Source organism: Actinia tenebrosa, unplaced genomic scaffold (genome assembly GCF_029948245.1).
Source record: "Actinia tenebrosa isolate PJP-AT-01 unplaced genomic scaffold, QUT_ActTen_1.0 PGA_scaffold5__44_contigs__length_20552954, whole genome shotgun sequence".
In the NCBI taxonomy this organism is placed as follows: Eukaryota; Metazoa; Cnidaria; class Anthozoa; order Actiniaria; family Actiniidae; genus Actinia; species Actinia tenebrosa.
Window position 1 is genome coordinate 16626825 of NW_028292582.1, and position 8606 is coordinate 16635430.

Below are 8606 nucleotides of genomic sequence, written 5' to 3' on the forward strand. Positions count from 1 at the left end.
TCGAAGAAAATCTCTTCAAGTATAGGGGCTCTAAAACGTGTTCGCCCATTTATTTCGACCGATAGTGCCATCCAAATCTACGAAGCCTTAATTTTACCCAAACTGGACTATTGTAGTGCAGTCTGGGATGGATTAAGTTATAAACTATGTGTTCAACTACAAAAGCGTCAAAATCGAGCGGCTAGAGTTATCACAAGATCTAACTATGACATAAGATCTAGCCATCTCCTTGACCAATTAAACTGGGATACACTTGCAGTTCGTCGTAAAAAACAAAAAGCCCTACTAATGTTTAAGACGATGCAGGGACGTACACTAGTTTACTTACAAAACCTTTTCTCCGACTACCATACTAAATACAACCTTCGAAATCATGATCATAAACTGTCAATACCTAAGCCACACACTGAATATCTAAAACGATCATTCAGCTATAGTGGGGCAAAATTGTGGAATGACCTACCGTTAAATATAAGAGGTCAAGTCAGTACGAAAATTTAAAACGGAAATTGATAGTTTGTACAGTAAGAAAAGTTGTAACTAAGGGCTCCACGGCAAACATGTAAAACAGTAACTAGCTTTTTAATCGTAAATCTTTACTTTTAAATATTTTTAGGCAATCGACTGATGTTTTTACCGTGGCAAACTAAAGAAGCTTCCTTTCTTCCTTCCTGAAAAAATTTTGAGTTATGGGCTTCCTGTGCTGCCTGAAAATAATTTCCTTTTTGGAATTCCTGTGTACATAAAAAAAATTTGAGTTTTGGGCTTCCTGTGTACATGAAAAATATTTGGGTTTTGGGCTACCTGTGGTACAAGAGAAATATTGGATTGTTGTCTCCCTGTGCTGCTTGAAAAAATTCGGGTATTGGGCTTCCTGTGCTGCCTGAAATAAATTTGGGTTTTGGGCTACCTGTTATACACAAGGAAAATTGGGTTGTGGGCTTCCTGTGCTGCATGAAAAAATTTTGGGTTATGGGCTTCCTGTGCTGCCTGAAAAAATTTTGAGTTATGAGCTTCCTGTGCTGCCTGAAAATAATTCTCTTTTTTGAATTCCTGTGTACATTAAAAAAAATTGGATTTTGGGCTTCCTGTGTACATGAAAAATATTTGGGTTTTGGGCTTCCTGTGTACATGAAAAAAATTTGGTTTTTTGTCTTCCTGTGTACATGAAAAATATTTGGATTTTGGGCTACTTGTGGTACAAGAGAAAAATTGGATTGTTGTTTTCCTGTGCTGCCTGAAAAAATTCGGATTTTGGGCTTTCTGTGATGACTGAAAAAATTTGGGTTTTGGGCTTTCTGTGTACATGAAAAAAATTTGGGTTTTCAGCTACCTGTGGTACACAAGAAAATTTTGCGTTTTGGGCTTCCTGTGCTAGCTGAAAAAAATTTGGGTTTTGGGCTTCTTGTGGTACACGAGAAAATTTTGCGTTTTGGTCTTCCTGTGCTAGCTGAAAAAATTTGTGTTTTAGGCTTCCTGTGTACATGAAAAAAATTTGGGTTTTCTGCTACCTTTGGTACACGAGAAAATTTTGCGTTTTGGGCTAACTGTGCTACATGAAAAAATGTTGAGTTTTGGGTTACCTGTGCTACATGATAAAATTTTAGGTTATGTGCTTCCTGTTCTGCCTGAAAAAAATTTGGGTTTTGGGCTACCTGTGGTACACGAGAAAATATTGGGTTTTGGGCTTCCTGTGCTAGCTGAAAAAAATTTGGGTTTTGGGCTTCCTGTGCTGCATGAAAAAATTTGGGTTTTTGGGTTTCCTGTGGTACATGAGAAAATGTTGTTTTGGGCTACCTGTGCTACATGAAAAAATTTTAGGTTGTGCTTCCTGTTCTGCCTGAAAAAAATTTGGGTTTTGGGCTAACTGTGGTACACGAGAAAATATTGCGTTTTGGGCTTCCTGTGCTAGCTGAAAAAATTTGTGTTTTAGGCTTCCTGTGTACATAAAAAAAATTTGGGTTTTCGGCTACCTGTGGTACACGAGAAAATTTTGCGTTTTGGGCTTCCTGTGCTAGCTGAAAAAATTTGGGTTTTGGGCTTCTTGTTGTACACGAGAAAAAATTGGGTTATGGGCTTCCTGTGCTGCCTGAAAAAATTTTTGGTTTTGGGCTTCCTGTGCTACATGAAAACAATTGGGTTATAAGCTTCCTGTGCTGCCTGAAGAAGATTCGGGTTTTGGGCTTCCTGTGCTACATAAGAAAAAAATTGGGTTTTGGGCTACCTGTGGTACATGAGAAAAATTGGGTTATGGGCTACCTGTGCTACATGATAAAATTTTAGGTTATGTGCTTCCTGTTCTGCCTGAAAAAAAATTGGGTTTTGGGCTACCTGTGGTACACGAGAAAAAATTGGGTTTTGGGCTTCCTGTGCTAGCTGAAAAAAATTTGGGTTTTGGGCTTCCTGTGGTACACCAGAAATTATTGGGTTTTGGGCTTCCTGTGCTAGCATAAAAAAATTTGGGTTTTGGGCTTGCTGTTCTGCCTGAAAAAAATTTGGGTTTTGGGCTTCCTGTGATACATGAGAAAAAATTTGGGTTTTGGGCTTCCTGTGATACATGAGAAAAAATTTGGGTTTTGAGCTTCCTGTGCTAGCTGAAAAAATTTTGGGTTTTGGGCTTCCTGCGTTACCTGGAAAATCTCTTGGTTGTGGGTTTCCTGTGTTACTTTGAATTTTTCTAAGGTTTTGGGATTCCTCGATTACCTGGAAAAAATTATGGAAATTTTTTTCGTTTTGGGCTTCCTGAAAACGTTTTTGGGTTTTGGGCTTTCTGTGTTCCCTGGAAAAGAATTTTGGTTTTGGGCTTCCTGTGCTACCTGGAAATGTTTTGGTTTTGGGCTTCCTGTGTTACCTGGGATTCTTTTCGTTTAACAGGAAGAATAACTAGTAATGATAAAATGGTAAACCGTGAAAAGATGAAAAAACTTACTGACGCTTCGGACGCTAGTCCTTTGTCGGAGGCTGTCCGAGTCTTGTCCGAGTAAAAGAGAGGAAGAATAACTTTGGCTTTTTGGGTTCCCTGTGTTTAACCGACTGCTTGCTCTTGGGTACCCTGTGTTTGCGAAAGGAGACAAAATTAATATGACAAAAGCAAAATATTATATTGGGGAAACTAAAGTAGACTGGGAAAGCTAAAGTTTACGTTTTGGACTGAAAAGTTTTAAGCCTGGATCTTAATATGGAATTGATATGACAGTACAATGAATAAAATAGAGGTAAGTCGAATGTAAATACCAATAGTATGGAATAAAAGTAACCTAGCTCTTGTAATCTTGCTTTTATTCGTAATATTTGGGTTTAGACCGAGTTTTCTTTCGGTTAGAATGGGAGATTTTTGTTGTTGACTCATATGGATCAATGTCTCTCGACTACGATTCAGGTTATACATTATATATGAAGGAACTAACGAAATTTTACAAATGTTATCGAACACACATTGATATTCCGGCTCAAAACTGCCTTATAAATTTTGGCTCTTCGAATGTCTTACCTGTTGCAAAGTCTCCACACTTAACATGATAGTGACTGTATAGAACTACAACTTCTCTTGCACGTGCAACATGATTGTCTTGACATGTCATTTACATGTATGATCACTAGGCCTCTGGAGATAATATGACAGTGAATTAGACTGTGGAAAACTTGTGGATTCTCACATATAATAAGGTCAAGTCATGATCAAATGACTCTTCTAATTTGGCATTGGAAGGACTTGCAGCTACATGATTTGCTCCCACCTTGTTCTATTATGGCAGCTACTACCTGAGATTGGATCAAGTGAGGTTATGGAATGAAGATAAAACAGGGATAAATAGAGTCTTGCTTTGCATAGGATGCTTTGGAATTTAAAAGGGCTGCATTAGTTAATGAACAAGGATTTGATCGTTGTGTATGAGAATATATATGAAATATATATTTGTACTGCGGTTGTAATGTGTCAAATTGAGCTGATCCTCATTTGATCATTGTTGGTCATTCGGTGTGGACTGAAATATTTATTGGTATTATAAACAGAATTTTAAATGCCCATTTCTTTGAACAGTTACTTGTACCTGAGATTGGGAATGAGTTAACTTACTTTGTGTGCAACACCTGTATACATTTTTATTTAGCATGGGAGTTTTGAGATTTCCGAGTACTTTGTATCTTGGAATTTTCATGGCCAGCTTGAAGGTTTGTTTGATTGAAGTGTGGTACATGTGTGGTAGAATATAGGAGCTCATTGAAGGCCGTGGAACTTATTCCACTCTGAAGATTCAAAATATTGAGGAACATGAATGCTAACTTCTTCAGTTTTGTCATTAATAGATTGGTTGTTATTGTCTTTTTTTCTACTGTTAGCCTTGGGTACCTGTTGGAAAAACGAGGGACTCAACAAAGGACTGCATGTGCTAGTTCATTTACTTTCTTCGTCAGTAGCTTGGTGCAGATTGGACAGCATTGGTTTACTTGTTAAAAACAGGATATACATGGAAACTTAATAAGGCAGTCTTATTGCATCTTCATTATTATCCGGTTAGCTCAGTGGTAAGAGCGTCAGTCCATAGTTCAAGCCTCAGCTGGACCAAAAGAACTCAGGAGAAGGTGCCGCCTTTGTAATTACATCTGCAAATGGTTAGACCTTCAAGTCTTCTTGGAGGGACTTTAAACCGGACCGTAGGCCCCCCTGTCTTCCAACCCTTTTTTCCATGTCCATTTGTTCATTCCACATAAAAGAAGCTGAAAGAGTAGGTGTTTTTACCCAGTTCAACATCCTATCCCAATTTGGAGGCATAATACTAATCTACTAACTAACAACTCACTCATGCTCGTAAAGTCCTCCACTGGTCATAAATGTAAAGCGCATTGAGAAGTTGTGAAATGCTCTTTATGAGAACCTCCGTTATTATTATTATCTGGACTAGAGTGCACACCATATATCTGTGAAATAATAACAAGCCATGCATGTACATTCAAAAGCTGTATTACTTTAGTTATCAACTATTAATGGTTTTAAACTAGCTAAGAAGGTAGAGATAAATTATTAGCTTTCGTTACCAATGTTCTGCTCCACTAATATCCACTATTTTATAAAATAATAGCGGTAAAATATCTGAAATTAGACAAGACATTTTTGGTTTTGTTTCACAGATTTATGGTGTGCACTCTATGACCAAATCCACATTCTGGAAAGTCACATAATATCTGTTGATTGGGAAGGTTCTTGGGAAAATCAAGGTAAAATCTTAATTTTCCTCTGGTTTTCCTACCTTATTCATTTCCTGTTGAAGCTGTGATGAAAAGAAATTGCTATATGTTACAGCACAAGCACATGATCGAATACATTGGTATATATATGTTGTAAAGATATTATGAACCCTTATGCAACTTCCATGAGATTTGCCTTAAAGTGTATATCAAGGATAAAATTATATTCTCGAAATCACATATATATGTGAACAGTGTAGTAGTATGGTTGCAGTATTTTGGTACGGGGTCTTCTCAGCTTTGCAAAGATATAAAGATTTGAAATATCAATATGCAAATGATATGACGTAAACTCCAGAATGTGTTACATTTTTGCAGTGAGATTTAGGACAACTAAGTGTTCTGAAGTGAAATAGCCCAAAGGTGTACAAAGCCATGTATTTCAGTTATAAGGATGATTTGCAAATGGAAAAAAACCCAGTACTTTTCACAATAGCATTTTTGTATAATAAATACAGTCGATCCCAAAAACGTTGTCCAAGGCAAAAGAGGTTTATAGGACAATAAATGTCACGTGTCTCATTAAATATTCAGTTTCAATTAGCATACTGGTGCAAAAGTAAATTGCAGTATTGAAAACTGAATCTGAAAGATACCGTGGGCTTTCTCGGATGATTTAAGGTGGAGAATGGTATACCAACATTTGTTTTATGCAAAAACATAACAGGAGATAGCCGCTAATCTGTTTGTAAGTCCTAAAACGGTCAAACGGACGTCTACACTAGTGGAGACATTAATCCTTGGCCCGTCGGTCGACCTCTTCAAACAGGAACACTTTTTCCGCATGAAGAGTATATCGTCATGGAGTGTCTTCTAGAACGTCCTGAAATGCAATTGAATGAAATAGCGTCGAAAATATTCAATACAACTGGCTCTGCTTTTAGTGCCCAAACATTATGCAGAACGGTCCACAGGCTTGGATTCACGCGCAAGAAGGTATGGTACGTGCAGATTGGTTTGCTCATTACTCAGTCTTGCAGAACGTTCTCTAAGTCTGGTAAGGCTTTCACTAGCTCAGAACGTAGCTCTGAAACGGTCTCTAACACTGGAAAATTGGGTAAACTTCTTACAACGTAGCTAGACTTCTTCTTGGAGTCCAAAATCCGAACTTCTAAAGTCGAAAGAACTTGTTTTGAATTACCCGCCGTCGACATTTTCTGCCACGCATGTGATGCAGCACGTTCGGATTCCTATTTCCACACGCGCGCAAAACTGAATATTTAATGAGACACGTGACATTTATTGTCCTATAAACCTCTTTTCACTTGGACAACGTTTTTGGGATCGACTGTATATTAGTCTTGAATTTATGTCATCTCATTTGCATATTGATATTTCAAGTGTTTAGATCTCCGAAAAGAAAATTTCACATACAAAAATACTGCAATCATAGCACTACACTATTCACATAGTGATTTTGAAAAAAAAAATCTTGATATAATTTAACTTAATTAATAATATTTTATTAGGGACACTGTCATCACATAGCATATTATTTATGGGCAGGGGGGAGGGCTATAAAATTGCTTTCACCTGACCCCTTTTAATTTATTGTGAAATTTTCACTATGATATATTTAGCTATCATTGCCAGCTCCACCTTGACATTTATAAATAACAAAAGTTTTTGATAAAAGGATGGTATCTAGAAGAGAATTATTAGTTATGTTTATAATTGTCACTAGCTAATCAACAGGAATCACACCTGTGACCTTCCAGATACCGTCCAGCAGGTGAGTCTGTAATCAAGACAAACTAGTAGGATTTCCATCTATTATTAGAATGGCACAAAGGTATGATAATTGCATGATGGAGGTCAATAACGAGCAGCGTTTTATTAATAATATTGTCAACAAAAATCATAAAGTCTTCATTACCAGAAAAGCAGGAACAGGGAAAAGCTTTTTCAAAAAAAAATACCAAGATTACCCCAAAGTCTTGAAAGAAAATTTCAGATAATTTGTCTCACTGGAATGGCCCTTGAGAGCTACTCAAGTCATCTGAAATGGACTGAAATCCTGCTGGTTTCTCTTCTTCCCTCCCCCAGGTTGGTTGTAGCAAATGACTGCGTTCAACCCTGTCGCTTGCTTTTAGAATTTTTAAAATGTCAATTAATCTAAAATTTTTAATCATGTCTTGTCGCAGTGCATACAGAAAAAGTTGAAAAGAAGCTTAAAGGAAAGACAATTATATAATATTGAGTATTATATTAAGCTCCAAGTGAGGGTCTATGTGAATTTTGGCGGCCGGAGTTGCACACCTTTCCATATATTATCAGGGGCGGACCCAGGATTTTGTTCAGGGAGGGGAGGGGTGCTGCACACAAATTTATCCCAGGGAGGAGTGCATCCCTTAGAATCAAAAGGAAAAACATTATTTAGTTATCTTTGAAGTAGGCACACAAAGTCGAACCAGGGAGGGATGCGCACCCCCTGCACCCCTCCCCTGGATCCACCACTGATTATACAATCAAAAACACAATTTCTGACTCAAATCAATATAGAAAAGAAAACCATTTTGTATAGCAAAGATTACACAATAAGGGCAAGTTTAGTGTGTGCTAACTATTGATTCAAAAGGGGTTGTTCCCACTTGATGTGCATAGCCTCTTTGGTTTTTAACTGCTAATCAGTTTGCACAGAGTCAATAATTGCAAAGCTACATTCTGAGTAAGCATTTTGACAGTCTGCTGAGGCTTTAAGATGTGTGAGGATATGAGAATTTTTGTCCCCTGAGAGATGTATCTTGATGTGTGTTTTTAGGTGTCGGCAAGTTTCACCAATTATAACAAACATTACAGTTTGCACATGTAAATTTATAAGTAACATGCGAGCACATATCATTGGGGATTACATCCTTAACATTAAATAAACTGCCTATTTTGCAAGTGGTGGCAAAATACAAGCTTGATATCAATGTTGGTACAATATTGTCTCACTAATCTGCTGATCTTCTTTTGTGTAATGTTAGAGAACTCACCAATAAAAGGGAGTTTGCAATATCTTTAAATTAGATATAGGATTCAAAATCTTATTTAAGTAATGCTTGATGGTTTTGTCAATAAGACCTTGCGGATAGAAATTTTTTTATGTCAACATGAAAGCCTGGCCAAGTGTTATTGATCTTATAAATGCGATCAATCAAAGTGCACAATAAACCAACTTTGTATGATAGTGGTGAAAAACTAATATAGTTGGTAAATAGACCTATGAATGTTTTCTTTCCATAAATAGATGTTAAAGTACGGTCACTAGAGTATCTATATGTATATCAAGAAAGGGCAAAACATTATGATCTTGTTTCTCCATAGTAAATTTGATGTTGTTGCATGCTTAGAATTGCTAATGTAGTAGTCAAAAA

The 8606-nt window shown here is 37.0% G+C and overlaps 2 long non-coding RNA genes across 2 annotated transcripts; one reads left to right on the forward strand and one right to left on the reverse strand.

Annotated features, from left to right (window-relative positions):
• Positions 1-563: 563 nt before the first annotated feature.
• LOC116290216 (uncharacterized) lies at positions 564-5300 on the reverse strand. The gene is made up of 6 exons (XR_016121246.1): positions 5250-5300; positions 4079-4248; positions 3491-3604; positions 2930-3052; positions 2631-2703; positions 564-734 (listed from the first exon to the last, which is right to left on the reverse strand). It is a non-coding gene; the product is annotated as an uncharacterized LOC116290216 (long non-coding RNA).
• Positions 3050-8156, forward strand: LOC148906733 (uncharacterized). The gene is made up of 2 exons (XR_016121247.1): positions 3050-3215; positions 4342-8156. It is a non-coding gene; the product is annotated as an uncharacterized LOC148906733 (long non-coding RNA).
• Positions 8157-8606: the final 450 nt, after the last annotated feature.